Source organism: Crocodylus siamensis, chromosome 3, assembly GCF_052110815.1.
Source record: "Crocodylus siamensis isolate JL-2025a chromosome 3, ASM5211081v1, whole genome shotgun sequence".
Classification (NCBI taxonomy): Eukaryota; Metazoa; Chordata; order Crocodylia; family Crocodylidae; genus Crocodylus; species Crocodylus siamensis.
Window position 1 is genome coordinate 183,694,078 of NC_143397.1, and position 25,672 is coordinate 183,719,749.

The 25,672-nt window shown below is 39.6% G+C and overlaps 1 protein-coding gene and 1 long non-coding RNA gene across 4 annotated transcripts in view; one reads left to right on the forward strand and one right to left on the reverse strand.

Moving 5' to 3' along the window:
* Positions 1–19,857, reverse strand: part of LOC149869209 (uncharacterized) — a 47,109-nt gene extending 27,252 nt beyond the window's left edge. For both annotated transcript variants that reach the window (XR_016441425.1, XR_016441424.1), the window contains exons 1-2: positions 19,506–19,857; positions 14,533–14,692 (exon numbers count right to left, since the gene is read on the reverse strand). This is a non-coding gene — a long non-coding RNA (uncharacterized LOC149869209). The remainder of the gene's footprint in view (positions 1–14,532; positions 14,693–19,505) is intronic.
* SPIDR (scaffold protein involved in DNA repair) overlaps positions 1–25,672 on the forward strand; it is a 321,375-nt gene that overhangs the window by 150,994 nt on the left and 144,709 nt on the right. The gene's annotated exons all lie outside the window — the stretch shown is intronic.

The following is a 25,672-nucleotide window of genomic DNA, read 5'->3' on the forward strand; positions in this document are numbered from 1 at the left end:
ACTGGCTGGGGGCCGCACCCAAAGAGTGGTAGTGGATGGGTCATTTTCGATCTGGAGGGATGTGGGCAGTGGGGTTCCATAGGGCTCAGTCCTCGGGCCCGCACTGTTCAACATCTTCATCAGTGACTTGGACAAGGGGGTAAAAAGCACCCTGTTCAAATTTGCTGATGACACTAAGATGTGGGGGGATGTGGGCACGCTAGAAGGGAGGAATAGGCTGCAATCGGACCTAGACAGGTTACAAGGAGGGTGGATGAGAATAGGATGGGATTCAACACCGAGAAGTGCAAAGTGATGCACCTCCAAGATGAACATGGGCCGGCAGTGTGGGGATGCAGTCAGGAAGGCCAGCCACACCTTGTCAAACATCCACAGATGCATCTCGAGCAGGTCCAAGGAGGTGATCCTTACCCTCTATGCGGCACTGGTCAGGCCGCAGCTGGAGTAGTGCGTCCAGTTCTGGGCACTGCGCTTCAGGAGGGATGTGGACAGCATGGAGAGGGTCCAGAGGAAGGCCACTCTCATGATCGGGGGCAGCAGGGCAGGCCCTACGAGGAGAGGCTATGGGACCTGAACCTGTTCAGCCTCCACAAGAGAAGGCTGAGGGGGGATCTAGTGGTCTGTTACAAACCAGTCAGAGGGGACCAGCAGGCACTGGGGGAGTCCCTGCTCCCCCGAGCCCTGCCAGGAGTGACTAGAAATAACGGTCACAAGCTGGCAGAGGGTAAATTCCGACTAGACATCAGGAGGCGCTTCTTCACTGTCAGGGCAACTAGGATCTGGAACCACCTTCTAAGTCAAGTGGTGCTGGCTCCTACCCTGGGGGTCTTTAAGAGGAGGCTAGATGTACACCTTGCTGGGGTTGTTTGACCCCAGTACTCTTAACTGCCATGGTAGGAGGTCAGACTAGATGATCTACACAGGTCCCTTCCGACCCTAGAAACTATGAAACTATAAGATGTGATTAACCATTTAATAGTGTCTTAAGTAGCAACCTGGCTGTATGTTCATGCAATTAGTGGTACTATAAAAGAGTGAATAGGGCACAGATTTTATAGCACACATTTTGTGAAATAACTTTGTGCCTGGCTCCCACCTCATCTTAAATTGAACGAGTAGCCAGGGCCAGTCAGCTGATTGGTTCCCCCTTCCTTGGCACACCCCATAATCTTGAACAGCTCCTGTAAAATGCTACAGCTGGAAGCGCCAGGTTAGCTGATTGGTGTTCCCAACCTTAGGAGCACACCGGAGCCTAGAAGGCCTCTCATGCACACCCATGGCAGGAACTCCACAAATCAATTGATCAATGCTGGAGTGCCATCATCCGGAGCACATTGGAGTGCCTCGAGACTCCACTGCTTTCTTAACCTGGGATTGCCAGTCAACTGATCAGTGCTTTCAGTTGCAGGAGCATATGAGGCCCTTCACTGTGATGCCCTTCCATGTCTGGGAGTGCTGATCACCTGATTAGAGCTCCCAGCTTCGGGAGCACTGGACACCTTGCTTGCTACTGATGCAGGGAGAGACCAGGATCATGATTGACTAAATAGTTTGTAATCCCAGATTCCCCCTACACCAGCAGGAGGGCACAGTTGGGATCTGATCCCTGATTCTGCACTTGTGGCATGGCAGGAAGCACAGTTTTCGGGATTATGTGTAGATCCTATCACACACTTAATTAAATGTCTATCAGCGGTCTTAGATTTTACCATTTTTTGACTACAGACAAATAATAGAGCAATTTTTTTGTTGTAAAGAACTCAGACCACAGCTAGTCAGAATGTTTTTAATGTTATGGATTCCTGTTTAAAATCTCTGGGGGGTTTTTGTGAATCCCATTTGCATACTGAACAGTGCTAACATTGTATGGCACCCCACGGCACCCTTGAAAGGATTTCAGGGTTCTGTAACACCCTGGTTGAGAATCAGTTCCTTAGAGTATTTACAAACTGTGTGATTATTTGAAAAAGCCATCATAGACTTGCTGTATAAGTCTAAAATGTGTTGCATTTTTATGTGTATGTATGCTCATATATAAAAATAAAGTAGAGCCAGCTTTTACATCCATTTAGTAAATTATGCATGGTGTCCCAGCAAATATTTAATATAGCTTTAGTAACTGCACAGTTCTAACCCCTTGGCCAGTCATTCTTTTGCACTTATACAACTCATAATTTCTCAGGTTTTAGTCATGTGGTGTGATAAATGTTAATCTTGTTTCTTGGCAAATAGAGTTGTTTTTCCTGAGTAAGACTCTAGACAATAAATCTTGTAGCTTCAGAATGTTATGTAGTTTTTCCTTTATATATTTAAATATTGCTGAGGAACCAATGTATGGATATTTTAAGTCATAGAAGTTGTCAGTGCCATATACCTTTTGTTTCAAATTTGTTATCTGGTTGTATTGCTGACACCTAAAGATGATACTAATAAATATGGAAGAAATACCCAGAACTAAATCTGAAGGATTATGTAGCACAAGTTTAAAGGTTCTGTTTAAAAAAAAGAAAAGAAAAGCTCTTCAATCTGTGGTCATTATCCAAGCCTATTTAAAAAAAAAACAAAACAAAAAAACCAAAAACAAAAAAACAAAAACCCTTTATAAGTGGCACCATAGTAAATTAGATTTTTAAAATGTTTTGGTTTTAGCATTCTAAACTGTCACTAATAGGGTAAATATTGTATTATATATTAAGTAGTGTGTCCCCTTTAGCTTTCCACCTCCATTTGTACAAAAAGTTTATATCAAAGTATATTTTCACTTATAAAATTTACTTTTATTTTTACATGAAATTTGGGTTTTATTTATAATAATTGCAATGGTTTCTGCTTGTGACTTCTTCACAACTATTAAGTAGAATGAGTGAAAAGATCTGTTAAGTGGCAATAAAACAAGGGAGTGCATATGATTGTTATTCATACTTGAGATATAAGGTAGCATGTTTCTTTTGACTCATCTTCTGTAGCTCTATGAATTATGCTCTGCTTATCAATTGCAGCATTCTCAACTAAGCATTTGAAAACTATTTAAAAGTAAGGTTCCCAAATGTCAGGAAATTCTCCTTAAAATCATATGATTAAAGTAATTGTAACATCACTTTAAATTAGCAGATATTGTGCCTTCTCATTGTTTACTTTTTGTAGATTCATGCCTTTGATATTTCCACTGTGATAACATAGGATAAAAACACTTTTTAAACATGAAGACTTTGATGGCTTATGTAATCTGTGTAATTTTATGAGATGATGCCAAATATTGTAAGATTTGTAATAAAATTATTAAGACGTGGGATCAGTACAATTGTTGCTAGTTAGTGCAAACTTGTTTCTTCTGGTCTAGAACTTAGGCTGCCTATACATGTGCAAGGGGGAAGAGGTAGGCATTTTAATTAGAGTGGCTCACAGACAGCTGCTCTAAATAAAATGACTCGCTGTCGCATGTATTAAGCTTCTGTATGTTTCAAAATGGCTGCAGGATACTTTATATAAAGGTCATTTGATGAGATTTAGATAAAGTACCACCACAGCCATTTTAAAATGCATGAGGGCTTAATACACATGACTGTGAGGCGATACTGGATTTATTGAGTCTGCTGCAACGTGTTCCAATTAGAACACGAATGAGCACATCTATAGGTTTTCAAGATCTGGTATCTGTGAAAGGGGAGAAGCGGACTGAAATATAGAAAACACAACATTATTGGACACTGAGCTTATGAATTTCAGAATTACTTCCCAAAACTCAAAATTTGAATGAGATATTTATAGGACATTTCCAACTCAGTGTGCTGGATTTTTCCCATCTGTATTTGGAGATGCTTCATATTTCCTTTCAACAATTCCTTGAAACTTCTATAGAACTGGCCTTTACCTCCCTTTAAGTAGTAGGTACATCAAGGACATTTATATACATGCTCCTGGAGAGTGTGTGTGTGTGTGAGGGGGGAGGGAACGCTTTAATTAAAGCACCTGGAGCGTGACATGTGCGTCCCCATGCTGAAAATGGCTTTGGGGATTCTTTAACTAAAGGTCATTGAACACACTTTAGTTAAAGTGCCCCCACTGCCATTTTTCATTTCAGGGATGCTGCTGATGCACGTAATGCTAGAGCATGGTAATCTATCAGATCTGATTAATGGGAGCAATCTTGCTGCACATATAAAGGTGCCCCAAGTTATATGAATCTTCTTTACTAGGATTTGGCTCTCTCTGTTGGGGAAAAACTCTTTGTCTTATTTTAAGGAAACAAATTCCTTCGCCAGTTTTTACTTAAACATTTTTTGGAATGTGAGCCAATAACAAGTTTCCCAATGTATTTGTACTAGCCCGCTAATAATCCTGGAAGAGTTTTCAATAAAATAGTCAATAGGTGCGTCTGCACATGCATTACTGCACTTTTCCTAATGTTCATTAAATTTACTACCTGCAGGGTGAGGCAGTAAATTAACATGTATTGGGCTGTCATAATGTGCAGTAGCGCAAGTGCACATTTTAGGTGACGCTTAATGCTCAATAGCCTACTGCACATTAGTGTAATAGCATGGTTTTTTATGTGCTACTTTAATACGCAGTAGAATTGGCTAGTGCACACTAAAGTGCATGTGTATGAGATTAAATGTAATGTGCTTCCCGTTTCCAGGAGGGAATTATTCTTTGGGCATGCTATCTCTTAGTCTCCCTGAGACATTTTATAGCAGCTGCTCAGTCTGTTTTTAGTCTTACACAAGCATCTGATCTTTGGTTCTGTCCTGGCAGTAAGTGCTGTGTTTTGACAGATAACTGGCTATAAGTATTGTACAGTATATATTTTCAGTTAATTCTAGCAGTAGCCTTATAGCCAAGCTAATGTCCACTTCAGATTGATGTGTCACTTGACCTGGGTAACATGCCTCAACTGCATTGCCTGACGCTGGATAACCTCCGCTATGATCTACTGTGGTGTGACCCTTTTCAGCTTTAGAGCAGCACTGTATGTACTCCTTCCTAAAATATTTAACATGCATTAGAGTATGCTGTGAGGGCATGAGCTTTCCAAGAAAAACTGATTTGATATGTATCAAATTAGCAAGAACATCTACTCATTTTACAGTCAACACTTTGTAGTCTCTAACCTATCCCATTGGATCCCAGGGACTCTTTCTAGCAACATCAAAATGTGATGCCCTGTTCCTGTCTTTAATACAAACCTAACCACTCAGAAAGTCCATTACTTTGTGTTACTAAGCGGGCAATTTCACAAATATCTTGTCCTCCCTTTGACACCTGTTCCTGGATCTAGTTTATCACATTCTCTGACTTGTATTATTTGATGATTTGCTCTCCTGTCATCTTAACTACTGTCTCGCTATCCATGAGAAATAACAAAGATGTTTGTGCTTCATTGTCAGCTTCTGCTGAAAATCTTTGTTGTTGTCGTTATTTATGGACAACTTGGCTCATCTCTCTTGCAGCTACTCTTCCTCTAGAAGCTGTCTTAGCACCTTCTGACAAGGTAATGGGATGGGCATCTACTGTAATTATAAAAACTAAGGCAAAAGGAGAAACCAACTCTCAAAAAGTCTGAATAAGCTACTGCTGTTGTCACCATTGTTGTCACAGTTACAGTTCTGCCACTCATGTTAGCCATCTTTGCTGCTGAAACAACTTATCCTTGCTCTATAATCCTTTTGCATCTCAGTGTTCAGGGCAACAACTGACAGCATTTTAGTGTTTTTTCCTAGAGCTATTTGTGTATCATTTTGCCATTTTAAGGGGGAGGAAAGCTGACATCAGTGAAAAAACTGAGACGGAGACTCCAAGGAAAATTTGTGGTAGAGGGTTGGAGGGGTCCGTGGAGGGAAGAATGCCAGCTATTATAGAGTTCAGAAATTGGGGAAATTATGAAGAATGGAGCAAACAGGGAAAATTTTAGAATCCCAAGTACTGAGACATGAAGTTCCCACTTTTGCTGAAAATGTGGGCATTGTGGGAAATGAAAGGGGAATGTATTTGCATATAAAAAAGGTAAAATCTAGGAATACGCACCTTTAATTTACCAATAGTTTGCAGCAGCCAGTGGAAATTAATCATTGTCTGGGATTTAAAAAGAGTTCATTTGCTCTTTTAAATAAGACACACAGACACACACACACACACACACACAGAGACACACACACAGACACACACACGTACGTACGTACGTTCAACGTAGCCTGTTAAATTCTCTCCCTGTTGTAGTACTTGTCCACTCTTCTTGGGTATATTTTTATTCTTCCTGCCTCTGTTTAGGCTTATTCTCTAAGCCTGCTCCTCTTAGATTTCTTTTGTTCTTTCTTATGTCAGTTAACAGTCTCTCTGTGTTCCCAGTGCCTAGTGAAAATCAGCACCTGGATCAAGATAAGCCTTGTAATGCTGAACCCAGACTAAGATGATGCTGCCAGAAAAGGTAGCACTTTTAAGATCCTTTGTCCCTTTTGTGTCAGGTCATTTTTGTACTACTCTATCTGTTGGATTTATAATGTCCATGGTGGCAAAAATGTATCTGTCATTAACTGGCAAAAAGATTGTGTCCTGCTTTGTTGGACACAGACCTTAAATTTTGAAACATATTTAGAAATGAAGCCTCATGCCCAGAAAAATCTCCAACAGCTACAAAAACTAGTCTCTTATCTGCTTAGAACCACCAAGTAAACACATTAATCTGATGATTTTTTTGTACAAAGTGCAGTTCAAAATCTCTATCTTGCTACAGAAAGCTCTCTCTAAGATTTGCCCTAGCAACCTGATAGGGTGACCATACCTCCCAGTTTGGCTGGGACAGTCCCAGATTTTGTTGGTCATTCTAGCTGATTGTGAAAATGGAAACAAAAGTCCTGGATTGGCACCATCCGGCCTGTGCAGTCTAGCTCAGCCTGGCCCATCCCAGCAGTGGCTGGAGGCGGGTAGCGGACTGAGCTGGTCACCACTCCTTGTGCCTGAGGTGAGGATTGGCCAGAGGAAAGTGGGACAATGTCGTGGATTTCATTAAAAATAATATGGTCAACCTACTGATAGATCATCACTTCTCTTGTGGCCATGAATTCTTACAGGAGTTATATTCTACTGGAACAATGACATTGTTTCAATTGAATAATATATTTATTTGGGGGAAAGAGGAGTATAAGTAGGTTTTGGGGACAGCCTCCCCCTGTGAAAGATGGAAGTACAGGCTTGGGAGAGGCATTAAAGAAAAATGGGGTGAGTAGGGAAGGGGAGGAATGTGGGAAGATTAAGTTTATCTTTTATGTAGATAATGGGTATGAATTGGGAAGTGAAGTTGTTTTGGGCAAGAAAGGATGTTCTTGTTGGTCAGAGGCAGCAGAGTGGTCATGAATGGGCTGGATTTTTTTTTGATTTGGGGGTATTTGTGCAGAGTTTTTCTTATGCTATTTTATTCTGTTTTGGTAAGTTATCTTCTCTCTTATTTTAAGTTGCCCTGGGCCTCCCTTTGGAAAGGTCAGCATATAAATCAAATAACTATGTTGTCAGTGAATGCTGGTCCATGAGTGCAGGAGACAACTTGCAATGGAGATGAAGCTCATTCTCAAGACAAATAAAATAGTGGCCCGCAAAGCAAAAATTCTTTCTTTTGTCTTCTCTTTTTCACAAACAAAAATAAGATACACTGTTTAATTAAGCTACTTTTCATACATATTGATATGAAAGAGAATTTCTGTTTCTGAGTAACTGGTAGGTGTTCAGGTACTAGTTATGGTAGTTGCATAAGTACGTAGATAATGAAGGTGGAAGATTTTCAGTTCCTCTATTCTCCCTCATTCTAGAACTCACAAAATTAACCTAAAGTATTAACACCATTTCATTTTATTTTCAGCACACCAGTACTAACAAAAGAAATTGCAGCTCCGCAGTCTGAGGTAGAAAATACTAGATGCTTGTGTTGCACCAAAAGAAGAAAACTACCTGGGGAGCAGGCTGAGAAAATGCTCAGTCTAAATAGGAACAAGCATAGGTTGTTGGCCATATAAATTCCTAGACAGATAGAGCTATAGATATTAGTCCAGGAAAATAATGCAGCATATTCCCCTGTCAGTGCAAGTCAAATATTTATGGTATTTTAGGACTGACTTTGTTGTCTAGTCAGGGTCTTTCTTTACACCTGGGTTTGTCTCTAACATGTCAACTGAATTCCAGTTTTTGCTACTAAATAAAAGTATTTTAAAATAATGTTTTTACAAAATAATTGTGCTTCAAGTATATATAGGGTGTGTCTACATATGCCAATTTAAGATTCATTAAGGGTGAGGGTCTACACACGCGCACCCTTAATGTGCCTTAAAATGGCAATTTTAGGCTATTTGCCTCTAAATTGAATACCTGCAAAAGCAAGTATCAAATTTGGGCACAAATAGCTAAATCATCTTAATAGACATGTAGACATGCTAAGGCACATTAACGCTGTGTATATTGACTAACCTGGGACTAACTTTAGTCCCAAGTCGGTCTGCACACCACGTTAATGTGCCTTGGCGTGTGCGCGTGTAGACATGCACCTAAGTCACTTCAATGCACATTAGGCAAATGTGCATTAAGTTTAGGCATGTGTAAAAGCATGTGTAGACACGCCCATAGAGTTGCTGTATGTAATTGGTATGGAAAGAGTTGGAGTTATCAAAGCTAATAAAAAAGATAGTTGAGTCAACAATTGGCTGGGATGATCAAGATCTAGTTGGAGGTGGTCCTGCTTTGAGCAGGTGGTTTCACTAGATCACTTCCTGAGGTCCCTTCCAACCCTCATTTTCTGTGATTCTATAAATTAATATGCAAGGTAGCTTAATCATTTTTCCCTTTACCCCCATTCAGCATTTTGTAAAGAATAGATAATGCACAAAGATAGATAGAAAGTGCTGTCTGAGCAACTTTCTGTATGCTACGAAATTCATTTTGCTGTTCATTGAGGAGGGGTGTAGCTCAGAGGGGAAATGTCAGAAATGATACTTAGAAGCCTCTTCTTCACATGATGTGTACAGTCTGTTTTAAAAACAACTCTATTTGTGCTGAAATGCAAGTCACATAACATTTTTATTGTTGTAGCGAAGAACATCTGTACTTGCATTCATGATATCTGGTGCTGTGCCCCCAGACATAGTTTAGAAATGCATGACATTCCTTTTCTGTTTAGAAATAGAAAGTGAGCCAGGATGAGCAAGGAAGGACATTCCAGTGCTAAGAGAATCTTTTATTCTAAGAGTTTTTAATTTTATCGTATTTGTTTAGCAGAAAGTTAGTGTAAATAATTTCTTGCTTCATATTAAATCAAACAACAAAAAACTTCTAGTGCAGGGGTAGGCAATTATTTCAGGCAGAGGGCCGGTTACCGAGTTTTGGCAAGCTGTTGAGGGCTGCTTGGGTAGCCCCGCCACTTAATAGGTGCCTTGCTCTCTGGTCGCCATCTTGGGACCTGAAGTCCCTCCCTCTAACCCCCAGCCTTTGCCACCAGAAGTGTCTCCCCTTACCCCCAGAAGTACTTCTTTCAGTAAGGGGTTTTGCCATCTCAGAACCAGAAAAATACCAAATTATATTCTAAAAATCAAACATCTACAACCTTCATTAATTTGATTTCAAAAAAATGTTTTGTCCTGATTTACATGTGTTTGTGTAGTGTACATAGAGGTGATTGCACAGTAGCTTTAAATGACGTCTTACTTTTGTACATTGTAACAGTGTGGGGGCATGGGGGAAGGGTATAGGTTTGTGGGGGGGCTGTGGGCATGTGTGGATATGTGGGGTGTGGGTGGGTATGGGGTTTGTGGGGGTGGGGGGAGGGTGACTGAGCTGTGTTGGGGAGTGTGGGTGTATGGGTCTGCATGTATGGCAGTGCAAGGGGGGGTATGGGTGCATGTGTATGGTGGGGGGTGCTTGTGGGACTTGCCCTATGAATGCACACGCACACTGCTCGTCTCACTACACGCATGCACGCACACACATGCACCCTCCTGCTCCTGGCCCTGGGGTACTAGTGCATCCCTGTTCCCGTGGTCCAGTGGTGCAGCTGGGGACTATGTGGTGCTGGAGCAGCTGCGTGCAGGGAAAGCTGTGGCAGGCAGACACTTCCAGGTTTGTGGGGGCGGGGTTGGGAGTGGGCTGGCCGTTCTCCTGACTCCTGGCTTCCCCTGGGTCCTACTGCCCCTGGCTCCTGTCATCTTTGACAGGGAGCCTGGAGCAGATAAATTTTAATTTTCTTAACTTTGTAGGTGCCCTGCAGGCTGGATCTGGCCTGCAGGCCATATTTTCCCCACCCCTATTCTAATGTGTAGTGGGAACTGAGTCAGGTATTTGCAGAACATACAGCCTTTCTCTTCTTCCTTTCTCCAATTGGACAAAATATAGCATCTTTAAATAACCCTACAAAGGTTAATTACTCTTCCTTTCTTCCTGTGCCCACTTTCCCCATCCATGTGACATGCTAGTAAACACAGTTTAAATAATTTCTATGCTTATAGTCTTGGTTCTTCTAGGTATAATATCTACCACAACCTGCTTATAGCAAGTGACTTCCTGTATCTTTAGGCTTCCCTTCTGTATGACTATATTTTTGTTCTGTTTTACTTAAGAATGAAAATGGTATGAAAACATTATTTATTGGAACAATTACAATTTCTTTTTCTCTTAAATCCTTTTAGAACAGGGCATGTTAGTTTTCCTGCAGAGAAAAATGCTAGGGCACATCTATATCTGACTTTATTTTTCCTTTCTTTTTTTTTCTAGCTTGCTTTGAAGTAATTCAAGCTTGAATCAGTATTCTGCAAATATAATTACTAGTCCTTCTCTTCTGGTGAAGAGATGTTGGCCTAACACAGAGATTTCAGTTAGTAACTGAAATTTCATAGAGATAGTATTCCTGGGTTTTAGACATTATTTTCATTGATATACGGAAAGTTCATTTACAAGGTTTTTTGAAACATTTTAATAGTTTCATAGTAGCTAGGATCAGGAGAGACCTGAACAGATCATCTAGCCTGACCCCCTGCCACAGGCAGGAATGAATGCTGGGTTCACAAGACCCCAGACAGGTGATCATCCAACCTCCTCTTGAATTTGCCCAAGGTAAGGGCAAAAACCAATTCCCTGGGAAGTTGGTTCCAGATTTTGGCCACCCTAACTGTAAAATATTGCCTTCTGATCTCTAACCTAAACCTATTCTCTATCAGCTTATTACCGTTGTTCCTTGTCAACCCAGGTGGTGCTGGGGAGAAAAGGGCTCTACCTATTTGCTGTTGTATAACATTAAATGAAAAAACTAAGCTAAACTGAAAAAAGAAATGCCTAACCATTACCTAGAATTATGTTGTCAAAACATGAGATATACAGGCAGTGAAAATCTCAGTGGAATAGTATATATCTTATTAGTCCATTATATAATATATCTTTATAAGTGTCTTATGTGCAGGGCAAGGGTTGACAACTTACAGCCTACAGGCCAAAAATGACCCATTCTATCTGATCAGGAGAAGTGGGGCTATAGGTGTGGCAAGAAGCAGTGGCAGCTGGTTTGGAAGGGCCTTGGGCCAAGTGGGTAATTTCAGCCTGCACTGCTGCTGAAGCATTGCTGACCCCTGGTGTAGGGGATTATGGAATGTAATTTTTGAAGAAGCTGTTCCTGGGAGGAAACATAGCTTCAGATGAATTTGGTCTCCTTTACCTGTGATAGGAATCCCTCCATCTGATTATACAGTACAGAACATCTTGTGCTATGTCTGAAATATTTGAAAATAATGGATTTTTTTGTTTGTTCTCAAAAAAGTAGGAAATTCCACATTTATATGCAAGAAACATTATTTGCAAATCTTGTACACGGAGCTAGGAACTAATAAAACAGCATGTCTGACAGCAGTGTAGCATAAAGGTATATAGCAACCTGGTTTTGATACTGGTAAAAATGTTGCTGTAGCAGTATAATGAAGTTCAGCATGGGCTAGTTACCCTCTCAACATATCTATGGTTATGGCTCTATGTTGAACCTTAACTTTGATTCTTTGTGCAAGAGCATTACAATACAGTCTTAAACACTTTAGCTACATGCTATTTTAGATTCAGAATTCCTTCCTAATTCACTGCACAGAAAATGAGGCAGGGTTGTATAGCACCAGAACACTTCCTCATTTATTGCTGAAGTTGTGAAATTAATTTAGTATGATAAATGACTGCATGGGACATAGGTAGAGACACACTGTTAGCATCCCTCTTCCCTCACCCCTTTTTTTAGTAGGGATCTGCTAAAAATGGAAACATGTTCTTGGCTTTTAGGCCTTGAACTAGGAAGTCAAAAGATTAGGGTTATGCTATGGGCTTCCTCTATGACTTGAAACAAATAATTTCTTTGTATTTCAATTCTGCACGTGTAAAATGGGGATAATCATACTTTTCAGCATTACAGGGATATTATAAGAAGAAACTGAGTTAACAAGGTATTCCTAGACTACAGTAAAATGGAAAATTCCCCATTCCCTGTAAACTACATCAGTTGCCACTCCAGTCCCCAGTATAGTAAAAGAATAAAAGAGTGCCAAAGTGATTTCAAAATACCTTCCCCATGAGTTTTGAATTCTGTGCTACATTTTTGTAAGAAACACAACCTGTCCCCCATAGTCGGAAGTGATTTATGTGCAGAAAAAACATTATAGAAGACACCTGAGTGGGATTTAGAGGCGGACAGGCAGTTTTGCCTCTAGCATGAAATGAAACTTGGTTTTTGGTTGTAGCTGTGTTGGTCTAAGGACACAGGCAAGCAAGGTTCTTTGAGTAGATGTGATGTCTTATTAGACCAACTTAGTAGTGGCAAAAAATCAAATGAAACTTTAAGTTTTCATCTATAAAATATTAATTTGGCAAAATGATGAGAAACTAAAAAGGAGTAGGATAAATTTAATGTAAATTTATCATGGGTGACTTATGCCTAATATAATCTATTTTTAAAACAGGAAATCAGTAAACTTTTAAAGACATTTTTAGCTTTTACAGATGGACAATAAGTATATTTCTTGCTTTCATAGGTGATCATTTATAAGTGTGAGAAGGTCATTTATATGAATAAATTTCTTTATCTGAAATAGTAATATAAAAAAGTAAAGACTGCATTCATGCTGTGCCGGAGTAATATGTGGGACAATCAAAATCATCATGCTGAATGAATGTATAAAGAAATAAATAGGTCATTGGAGTTGAAATATCTGCAACAGAAAGTTTTCATTACCAGCCAGCAGCTTTAATATCCAAGAGTAAAGTATTCATTATGAAGTAGGGGATGACCCAGCCTGATTTAGGATTAGATTTCCTGTTAGAGTTGTGATGGAAAGCATTCTTCCCGTATGAGGGTGCATGCCATTCTGGTGTGTTTGTTTAAAAACTGAATCCATTCATTGTGTCTGCATTTTGGCTTTTTGCCTGCTCTGAGAGTGCAAAGCAAACTTTAGCCTGTTATTCCCTGTGAACATGATAGCCTCATTTTAAGAACCGGGAAAATAGAGGGGAAAACCCAAGGAGGTGAATGAGTTCATTTACATATGCCAGAGGTCAACACAATTTGTCACATGATCCCCACAAAAGAACTTGCTTGCTGAACTCACTTAATGTGATTGAGCATTACTTCAGACTGGGTAGAAACAAGGTTTTGAAGTTATTGTTTTTCAGCAGCATGACATAGCACCATTTCCTAACATTAAAGCTGTCATTTTTGTATTCAGTTTCTGCATAGTGGGTAAGCAGCAGGGGTGGCTGTGACTGTTCTTGCTGTTTCAAAACCTTTCTGAGTATTTTCAATATGGAACAAATATTAATGTTTGCATAATGCCTACAGTATGCTTGGTGCATGCTCTCATATTTGTCTGAAAATATTTTTCTTCCCAAAGAACAGAGTCTAGTTAGAGAGTTAGTCAATGCAGGGAGGCCAAGGAGATGCAGGTAAAACTGAGAATGTTAACTGTAACCTGCCCCCCATCCCCTTTTTGGATTTTTAAGAGGTAAAGATTTTAAAGATTTTATTAATATTTCTCAGAAGAAGCACTAAGGTAGAAAAGCCTTTTGACAGAAGTGTATTTTAATGAGAGTCTAGAAGGAAGGGAGAAGAATTGTGGATAGGGGCAAGAAAGGATTTCTAGTGGTTGGAAGCAACATGGAAGAGGATCCAGAGCCAAGAAGAAAACACAGAAACGGTTTTGATATGCTTTTAATATTTTTCTGAAAAAAATTCCCGTCCATGTTACCACATGGTCCAATTCTGCCAGGATCAGCAACTTCAGTAGTACAAGCACAGTATTGGTGGCCACTGATGTTACCAAGACCATGTTTACTCTGAGTAGGGTTAGATCATTCATTATCCCAAAGCACAGGTATGACCTTCGCTTTCCTAGGATTCACAGTGCTGCTAACACGGGTGCAAACATTTTAGGCATGGTCTAAAATACCATATTTATTTATATACCACATGCCCCAAAATAAGACATGCATCTTGTTTTGGGAAAGTAGAATGAAGAAATAAAGGTTTTCCTGGAATCTTACCTGCCATAATGCTGGCTCACCCAGGGCTGAAGGCTTCAGCTGCATGGAGCAGAGGCAGAGTCCTGTTCTCAGCATCACTCATCCTCCCATTGCAGCTTGGCCAGCAGCCACTGCCTATTCAGCAGTGGCTGTGAAAGGGTTAAACCTGTAGCTGTTGGCCCTGCAGGAGGGCAGGAGAGAGAGATGCTAATAATGGGACTCCCACCCATGTGGCCAGAGCAGTGCAGTTCAGCTGTTGAGTGAGCAGGTGCCGAGCACAGCCCTCTGTTGCCATTTCAGCACTCCCCCTACCTGCATTTTGGCAAAGAAATCAGTTTCCTTGCTTAACACATGCACCCCAATTTGGGATGTTTAGTTTTCAGGAAAAGTGTGTGTGGGGTATACAAATAAATGCAGTAATTGAAACGGTTAAAACAGCGTGATTGTATCCACATTAGAACTATAACACTATCTCTACCTCTTAATACAGGGGTTTTCAACCTTTTTTAATAAGTGTGCCCCTAGTGGCCCCCTTTTTAATAGGTGTGCCTGCGGGGGGAGAAGGGGGCGAGTGGATGGACGCAGAATGGAGGTGTGGCAAGTGGTGGAGCAGCATCAATCTGTATGCCCCTGCTCTTGCCCTGCTGCAGCCCTACTCCTGTGAGGCAGCGGCGCAGGGTGATAGTGCTTCATCCCCACCTGCCCCTGTGTACCCTCTGGCACCTTTCAAAGTACCCCTTAGGGTATGTGTACCCCCAGTTGACAACCCCTGTCCTAACAGACCTATCAACATGACAATCTTAAGTAGATGGAAGATATGTAACTCTGGTTGCCTGTGGGTCCTTATATATAAAGGTTATAATCTGTCATTTTAAAGACAGGGTTCTTTAAAATGTGTGATCCAAGGAAAAATATCTGTAGTTTCTTTTTTAAAAATTAGAAATTCTGAATTTACATGGCTACAGACAAAAACTGTGCTGCCCTATTTATCTTCATTTTTCTATTAGCATGTCAGTTTGAATGCATCATTGAATGTATCAATTTTCAGCTCCTTTTTTGTTTTCTAATTCAGAATCTTATAGGGAAAAGTAAAATACAAAGTTAAGACAGATATTCCGTTCTCTTCCAGTAGTAAACATAACTAATTGAAATGTTAATAGGTCTTACATTTACATCAGGAAACCATACCTTTCTAAGATTTTTTTTTAAACCTAATTAGGACTTCTGCACTAGGACTCTTTAAAGAACATGAGACGTTTATTATGATCTCAGTCCTTTAAAGGTCAGAGGGCTAGTTTCTTTTATGACTAGACTAGTTTAACTAGAATCTAGTAAAATGGAGACAGTAAATTATTTCTCTCTTCTTTTCTAGGGGGATGTGCTCCTTTTAATACAGAAAGAGACATTCATTTTATACTTTAATTACACAAAATATAGGTGCTTCTAGTAATTGCTCAGTGATGAAGATTAGTTAGACATGTCACTATTTACAGGAACTTACGTTGTCATTGGGCAGAAATATGTATTTTCTGTGGGTTTGAAAAGTGGAGTTTTCTATGCTAGGGAACACTTTTATAGTCTAGGCTAAACCTAGACCTGTAAAGGAAACATTTTAATCATGACATATTAAAATAAGAGCCTGCATAGGATTGATCATAGAACCTGTGTTTTTCAGAGTTGTTACTAAGGCAAAAATGTAATTTGACATCACTGGAAATTTTTCTTGATACAACACTATAGAACTGGATCCATGCTTACTTTTCATTTTATTAAAAACATTTTTCAGAGAGAATAGTAAACTGGTTTATGTTTTAAAAAGTTCTTTTGTAATTAATATGCCTATTCTATATATTCATACTCAAATGTCTACTAATTATTCTCTTTACAGGTTTTCTCCCTACTTATATGCAGTGGTTGCAAATGGACCATGTTATATTGCACAACTGACACAAGAATTTTGCCATTTAACACTTGAGTCATGATTTAAAGTCTGGCATGCTGCCACCCCTCCCACCGCATCACCACCCCTCCAGCTGCATCAGTGTGCTAGGGGACAGGGAGGGGGGACTTGTGCAGGCCACTATGCCCGGGGCTGTCGGAGCTCATAGAAACCAGAAGTGCCGGTTAATAGAGCATGCTGGTTTGTAAGGTGCCGGATAATGCAGCTTTTACTCTTTAATCTCTGCAACTGACATCAGAAATAAAATAAAAAATTCCTTTCATTAGTTCTACTTGATTAATAAAGTACATAAATTTACTTAAGTGTGGAGTCTCAAGAATTTGCTTGAGCATATGAAATGTGAAGTGTATATTCAGGATGAATGCAGGTACAGAAGCTCAGAAAGGGTTGAAAGAAAGGAAAAAAGTGTGCTCTCCTCAAAATTTAGTTTCACCTGTAAACTTTAAAGAACTGCCAAAGTTAACAGTTCTTATCTGAATAAAAAGCATAAATTAATATAAATTGTTAATCTATTAAATATGTATAATGGTCAATGGATTCACATTGGTTTAACTACATTGGTGCAAGTAATGCTGCTGCATCTGCATATAGACAAATTGTTTTTATCTTAGTCTTTTTACCTCCCCTGCTACCCACATTCAAAGGAATGGATCTCTGAATTGATGGCTTGTGTTTTGTCTGTGATTTGGTTGCTGGTTTGGGATTCAAAATCTGACTAAATTGTTCTCTTTCCAGCTCTCCAGTTGGGTTAGGAGATCCCTAACCTGCATGCATTATTTATTGCTACCTCATTTGATTAGATTAAAGGCTGGATTAATGGAACAATTTTTTTTTAAACAAAATTCTATGCTGTATAAAAATCTGTAAAGAACTTGTAGTTGCTTTTTTCTTCATGTAAATAGCAGGCAGGAGGCCTCAAAAAGATAGGCCTGACACTATGGAGGAAATAGAATGCAAGACAATTTGTTTATTTGAAAAATTCTTAATGAGGTAATGGATATAGGCATCAATTGGACCCTCCCTATAGCCCTCAGGTTTTTGGCTGATGTGAAAAACATGTTTTGATCTCCTACTGTCTTTCTCTCTCACTCAGGAAAATGATGCGTGCATTCAGTCTTGCTATGAATTTCTTACCCTTTTTGACTTGACGGAAGGACAGGATGTTATCAGGTGTTGTCTATGTTAGAACCTTTACTTCAGCAGGGGCTGAATTGTGGACAGAATGCAGGTGTTCAAGAAAGATTAGAAATCAGTGGTTAAAAACTCTGAAATAGATCTCACTTCATCAGATGCTAAGTCGGAGACCCTCATGTAATCTTTATGCATCTCTGATTAAGTTAACCTATAAAGTACATCTGTAGACCTCCTTTTGCCTGACTTTGCAGGCTAACACGGCTAATTACCTCTCTAAACACATGTACGTGTGCTCTGGAGTGTGGAGGGGGGTTGTGTTTTAATTAGAGCAGCTCTTGGGAGCCACTGTAATTAAAACACCCACAGCATTTTGTGTCTTCAGCATCCCATGTTTCAATCAGAACACACTGAACCTATGTAAAAATGCCTTCTGGTTTATGAGGCTCTGTCTGCACTCCTGCATCTGTCTTTGTTGTCATCAGTGGAGCTTTAGCAATTGTGAGTTTTGTTTTCTTGGTTCTCATTTTAAGATTTGGATAAGGGAGATTAAAATTCATGTTTAGGAAAAGACTATGGCAATCAGAAATTCCAACCTGATTCCCAAATTGATTGGAGCTTTAACTATGTTCACTGGAATTGTGCTGGTTTGCCTTACAGCCATTTCCAGTTTTAAAGACGGTTACCGGAGTGGTCATTACAGACAGTCCTGTTCCTATTAAACTTATGGGAATGTCATATGGGAGTGGGGAGCAACAGTTTCCTTAGGAAACAAACTCATCTGCACTACTCAGTGATAACGAAAAGATTTTAGTTATATTTGCATGTATTTAATACAAAACACTTTTTTTTCCTTTTGCTTGCCATCTCAGTCTCTCGTGAATTTTGCCTTTTTCAGTATTTCAAGCAAAACTGATTTTTTTTTTATATGTAAGAGAAAATACAGGTCTTTTTGCCTGCAATATGTCATGCAAGTACCAAAAGAAAGATTTTTCAAATTATTATTTGTTTCTTCATTCCTTTGTCTTGCATTAACCTCTGTTTCTGCCTTTATTTCTTGTAGAAAAGGAGGTCAGGTGTTGGGGCTGTCTTGTGATTTTCTGAAAAGGGCTGCCCTTTTGTAATTTTTAATGTGTTGCTAGTAAAAAAAAAATATTATTGAATCCATTTAATTCATTGAAAACATTTAACATTGTAACATTGTTACAGTTATCAATTAAACACATTGTCATTTAAAACTCAGTTCTATGTCTTCAATCTTTCTTTTTTCCTTCTCTCTCCCTTTCTGTTACTGCAGTATCTGTGCTTATGGACAGATCCAGGATTTGGCAAAGGGGAGTCTGAGAACAGCAGCTATCATGGCAGAGGAGGTGGGGGGTGTGCATCCCTGCTCCAGTCTCATTCCTCTCTCCCATCTATTGTGTATGCAGACTGCTTTGCTGAAGCCTCTGTGGACTTTTCAGTCTCCACAGCAGGTAAAAATCCTGCCTTCCCCTCCCTACTTATAGACATGTATTCCTTCCCCATTTCCCCTCTCGCAACTGCTGCTTTATCTTCTGGCCTTGGGGGTGGATGGGAAGCTTCAGAGCCATTCCTGCCTGCTCGAGCCAGGCTGAATGGGAACTAGGATTAGCTGGGACAGTGGTAGCAGAGCGATTTCCCCCACCCTGCCCAGTTGCTTGGGAACAGGTCTGGGGAGAAGAAATCCCCATCAGCCATCACTTCTGCCGGTGCTGCTGTCTCAGCTGAACCCAGCCCTGCTGGAGTAGACAGGAGCAACTCTGAAGCTACACGCTGTCCTGGGGACAGTGGGAAAAGCAGCAGGGGCAGGTGGGGAGGGGGAGGAGAAGGGCAGGAGGAGGATGTGGCTATGAGCACAGAGGAAGAGGTGGGGGAATCTCACCTGCTTTCCCAAGGTGCGTTCCAATCCGAAAGGGGGTGCAGCCATGCCACTGGATCCCTTCTGGATTCGCCCCATCTGTGCTTCACATTTTGATTGGGACTGCATATAACTGGTTAATTATTAACAAGCTACTGTGGAAGGACTTCTGTGACTACCAGGGCGAATTTCAAGGCTTTGATTACGTCTGCTTCTACAACAACCAGTTTTTGTAATCTGTATATCAGGAATGACATCAGTAGACTATGTCCAAGGTTTTTTGTTAGATTTTTTTTTTTTAAAGACCTTGCCCATAAAGTGGTCAGTGGCAAACTTTTTTTTTTTTTATAATAGACTTTACAGTGGGCTAAGTGTATGCAGCTTTTCTAAAGCATTCTCTTAAATGTACTGAAGAGCTTACACTTTTTTGGGAAAAGTTTGTAATTTCTCCTTGCCAATAGTGGGAAATTCATCATTTCAGAGAAGTGTAGTGATTGGAAAGGTATTATAAAGAAGGATGCAAATGGAAAAATATTATTAGTGTAGTATATAGTGAACTGAGATCGAGTTGAGAAGTTTGCATTTCACCACTGTCCTGTTGGTTTATGATGGTTTTTATTTTGTCAAATTTATCAAAAGAGGATTTGGATAATGGTTAGCATTTTAAGTTTTATGATAAATTATATCCCATTTAGAGTTGTACTAAAGACATTTATGTAAAACATCCTTCCTGTGCATGCTCACATGAATGAGAGCTTGCTGGATATCAACTCATTTTGGAACTTGTAATTAGTTTCAGTAATGCAGAGCTGTTTCTCTGTAAAGCTGTATCTTGCAAGTATGTATTAGTAAGCAATTTTTTTTACCTTCTTCATGGCAGTAGAAGTTAGTATTATCTAGTAATTGGAGCACTTCACTGGGAATTGAAAGCTCTGAAGCTGCTTGTTAGGTGATGTTAGATAACTTAATTTTTCTGCCCCTCCATTTCCTCATTGGTAAGATTATATGTAATTGAGAATTAAATTAATATACCTACTTATAAAAACTGTTGTGTGTTTAAATCCAGTGGGGACCAACTTTTTGGGCAGGTGTCACAAATTAGCCCTGTACTTTCCCAGAGTGCTATTTCAGTCCCCTTCCCCTGCATGATCTACTGCTATGCTTTCTGCTTCCTGCCCTATCCGTTGCTGTGCTGCCTGTCCCCTCCCTGATCTTCTATGTACTTTTTGTGCCACAGGTTAGCCACCTCTGATTAAATCTATTAGTATTTGTGAAGCGCTCTGAGATCTTCATTGGGAAAACACTGTGTAAATGCTAATTATTGTTTTATTTTGCTGCTATTCAAAAATCAGCTTTGTTTGAATGTTCTTATGATAATTGTAGTATTGCTGTGAAATAACTATCAGTTAAGTTTGCACTGCATCCTATTAAAGCTAGGCTGGATCACAGTGATAACCTTCAGGTTTTAATATGCCAATTTGTTCTAGGAATTAAACCATGTGCTTTGAAAAAGTTCCAGTTGATTCAAAATGCAGCCTTAGTAGAGAATTTGAACTCATCCAATGCTCCACTTCCTGCTCTTATTTCCCATTTAATAGAATCTGTTTCCACATTTCTTTGTATAAACGAATACCTGTTTATGACATTGGCTCTAGATAACCTGTCTTTCTGTTGCCTCCAATAGCATGCATGTTTTATTGTAATAGTGACATCTTTGACCAATATGAGAGGCTTCTGACCATGGGAGGCAGAACTTCCTGGACCTAGACCTGTTGTTGTGACATAAATAGATGAAATATCAAACTGAAATGCTACAGTTTGAGAACTCCATGTCCAGGGCTAAGGAATTTGTTCTTAGAGAAGAATGAGCATGGAGCTAAGCATTTCCTGTTCTAAATGCAAAAGTTGGGGTTTTTTTCAGTATAGTTTTCACTGTTTCCTCATACCTTTATAGGAGTAAAGCCAGCACTTTCACGTACTCATATAAGTAAACAAACATCTTATAAACAAATGCAGCTATCTTTTTCAGGATGGGAAGGAAAAGCAATTGTTATTGTTAGTTCTATTTCAGATCCTGTCATCCAAGCACAGTAATGGAAGACACATAATTGTGAAGTCAAAAAGCAAATCTCAAAAGTTTGCATTTAACATTCAGCCAGCGTTAGGGGGCCTTAATGTGAGTTACCATAGATTCTTGTATTTTATTGAAAATAAGAGGCTTTTTAGAAATATTTATGTTTGTTTCTATCCCTAAGTGTCCATTACTTCCTAAGTCATGGAAGATTTTGCTTTTGTAATGCTGGATAGTATATAACAGAGGTAATAACTGGGCAAAGGTGGGGTTAAAGGTTTTATCATGTTGCATACTGATCCTTTACAAAAAATGGGAAAGTACTGGGGGAGGTTGGTAAAATTAGTAATTATTCATTTTTTAATTTAAAAAAAAAAGTCAATGTGCAAGATATTTGTCCTATTTCTGACAAATTTCATATTGCTAATTATTTTGTAAATGTCTGGAATAGGCTTCAAATTTAAACATCTCCTGTGGTCTACCCATTTAATAGAAAGAAACAAGGGCAAGAAAAGTAGGTTGTGGGTACAAGTACCAGATTTTGCTCAGTGCCAAAACGTGTTTTTCAAAATCCTTTTCATCAGAGCTGTAATTTGAGAAAAGTTGACTAACCAAAGCTTCATAAATTAGAGTTATACAAATTACAGTTATTATACAAGATTGTTAAAAATCAAGGTTCTGGAATTTTATTTCATGGTTCTTTGGAATTCTTGATGTAAAAACCCTTGCATTTTGAATTTCCGTACCAGAAAGAACACTAGTATTGCATCGTCTGTGAGATTTTGGTTCAGGATTTCAACCACCAAATCACAATATGATCCAAGAAAGAAGGGAGATGCTAGACAGGGATGTAATATGAGTTTTGTGCTGTTGATTTGGATGCAAGGTTAACAAGTTTTCAAGCTGTTGGCTACAACAAGCTTAGTGAAAAACATGTTAACAAGGCACATAGCTGCAAAGCAAAAGAGATCTGAAACCAGAGTTTTATTAAACAAAAACTTTTATTGTAAATTTAAAAGATTGTCAGCTAATTCTAGAGCTTATCTTTAAAGATGTTGCATGCTGATAGAGCCCCTATGTAGGTGTGTGACTTCCTGTGGTGTTAGAAGAGTGGAAACAAAGTGGAGCACCAGTGGAAACTGGGTTTAAGTTGTAGCAATGCACATTTACACAGATGCAGCTAGTTGTGTAGCCACGCTAGTTAAAAACAACAACAACAAAAAACTCGGCTCTGAAGTAGGCAAGTCTCTTTAATTTAAGTTTGTTGTTCAGTTATTAATTTTGTACACCTAGAACAAAACCTCATATGAATAGGAATGTTTTGGTGATTGTTTTACATTTTGATTATAAAACAAAAAATAAATTATCTTGAATTTTGTTAGATAAGTAATATAAACATAAGGCCATGTCTCACATTAAAGATTAACTTTGTTATAGTGTCTGTGAGCTATATATGTACACAGTGCCATATCTTGTGTTTTATCTGACCTTTATCTGTTGATTTTAATATCCTTTGTGGTTGCTGGTGACGTGAATGTTGGGTTTGGTGTTTTTTTTGGTTTTTTTTTTTTTTTTGTAGACAGCAAAGGATTTTAGGCCCTGTATATTTTTCTAGTTTACCTTCCAGATTCCCTGTTCACCTTATGGTCACCTTGTAAAGAATTAGTGGTATAAAGCACAGGAAAACAAAACAAACAAAAAAAACCCCTGCGTACCATGGATACGTCACAAGAACTCTGTCTGAGAAATACTGGTTTAGAAAGCATGGTTAAAATGTAAGGGAAACTTTGCAATGGTAATAGTGGCAAATGCTAACAAATTAAGCAGCTTTCCCTAAGTAAGTACAGAAAAGCATGTTTTTTTCCTACAGAAGAACTTCTTGGGGGTTTAGACAGAATATTGACATGAGTGCTGGCTGGGTATTCTGGCACATGTTATGCCTGTTGATGCATAGGAATCCCAAGTGGTAAGGCCATGGTAAGAGCCTGACAGTTTTTGGAAGGAGCTATTAAGAACATGTAGCTTGCAGCTTTCCCAAGAAGATGAACATTTGGGTAAGTGCATCATAGAACTCTGAGGCTGCAAACAGCTGTCATTTTTATGCTGCCATAAAAATTGTTATGGTGGCACAAAGTGAAAGCAAACAGATGGCCATGTTTGTTGTCAGACCACGAATACCCAAATGTGTGGCTACAAGAAAAGATAGTATACATTTATGCTGCTATTTTGCAGCAGACATCTGCTTGTTTTAAGGTGGGAGAGCATGGGCAGCCTGGAGCTGCCAGCATCCTGGGGCTTCAGGGGCCCAGTCCTGCCTATGTGGGGTGCACGACTGGCCCATGAAGCCTCAGGCGTGCCTGCTCAAGTCTCTTCATTCACAGAGATGTGCCCTATGTTGGAATTCCTGTGAGTGCTTCTGCCAGTGGGGATCCCTGGGTTTCACTGATTGCAGAGCACACCCAGTGATAGTGACTGGGGCACACTTCTGCAGGCACGGAAAGCTGGGGTTCCTCTGTTTGCAGAGGCACACTCTGAGTGTTTTCCTGCAGCATCAGGCCCCTGATGCCCTGGGAGAAGCAGAGGTGTGACCTTGCAGGACAACACTCAATGTACTGACCAGTGAAGCAGATCAGCTGTACTAGGACACATCCTAATGTGGCTGATCTCCTATTTATAGCCTGAGAGACATTTTATGCACTTCCCCTGATCAGAATTCCACTGAGCACTTCCATATGTCTCAGTTTTCCAAGGACAATACAAGTTTTATTAAAAATTTCATCATAACTTCCATTAAGTTCAGTGGTAACTTCGTGTGCGTATGGTAGGGCAAAATGAGGCTTTAAATATACTTGGTCATAAGTTATCTTCAGTAGAATTGCACATATGTAAAAGAGAGCAAAATAAAGTGTTTTTGAGGTGACTGTGTGAAAGTTCTAAAACATTTTTTTTCTGCTGTGTGGCATGTGAAGCATTTGGGATAAAGAATATAAAATACATTATCTGTTTTCTTTATGAACGGCTTAATGGAAAGTATTACTTCCGGGCCTCTTGCAGAGTAATCTCATTCTTGAAGGAAGTCATGGGAGAGCTGAGATAAGAAGGGGAAACAACAGAAAAAAGGGCCCCAAAATTGGTGGGGAAAAGGAGCAGCCAAAATGTACAGGTAGGGAAAAAAGGTGCAAGGGGTGGACCCCTTTTTCGGCATCTGAGAGACAGAAATGGAATCGGATTTACCTTCTTGGAAATAGCTATAGCAACCACCTTTCTCAAGGATGATGGGAGAGAGTTCTGCACACAGTAGCCAAGCCTCGTTAGTGCAAATGTTGAGCCTGCTGAGTAGAGATCATGATCCAGTGTCATGGTCGGTAAACTCAGAAGCAAGATCCCACCTCTCTCTCGCTCTCACTCTTGCTCTCATTGTTTTGAGATCCCTGGATATTCGTATCAGCCTCTGGTTAATAATGGTCTGTTATTATGCATAAAATTTTTGAAGCTTGGAATGATCTTTCTTCCTAGAATATATAACCTTTGGAGTAAGTAGATTTTAAGGGTTTTAGTTGTATGCAAGTAGTGTAATGAAACAAATGCGTACCTCTGACTTTTGACAGCTTCTTATTTGAAATGTATGGGTAGGTGACAATTTTATATAAGCTTTGTTTTTCTTGTTTGGCTTCAGTTACTACAGTAAATACTGAAGTGAAGGTTGGATTTTAAAATCAGTCTTACTGGAATTGATTGGTAGAAATGGATTTATATTGCATTATTTCCCTGCCTCTTACCTTTAAAAAATGGTCTTGGATTCAGGAAAACAAGAATAGTTTTTGTAGTGTTGGCAGTCCCTTCCAGTTCTCTACGTGCTGTGCTGTAGTATGCGTTTGAGTGACAGATGAAGGCCAAGGGATGAAAAATGTCTGATGGATCTGTAACTGTAAGCCATTTTTTCCAATTGCAGCTGCCTTGTAAGAGGGTGGAATATAATTGAGTGTTCAGGACACTGCAGCACTGAGGTTTCAGCAGAGGCTGCTGGAGGATCTCCACTGCTGCACCATGATCTGAGTGAGATTTGGGCTTCCTAGAAGCATGACCTTTAGCTCACAGCCTTGTGATGAGGGGCATGTTC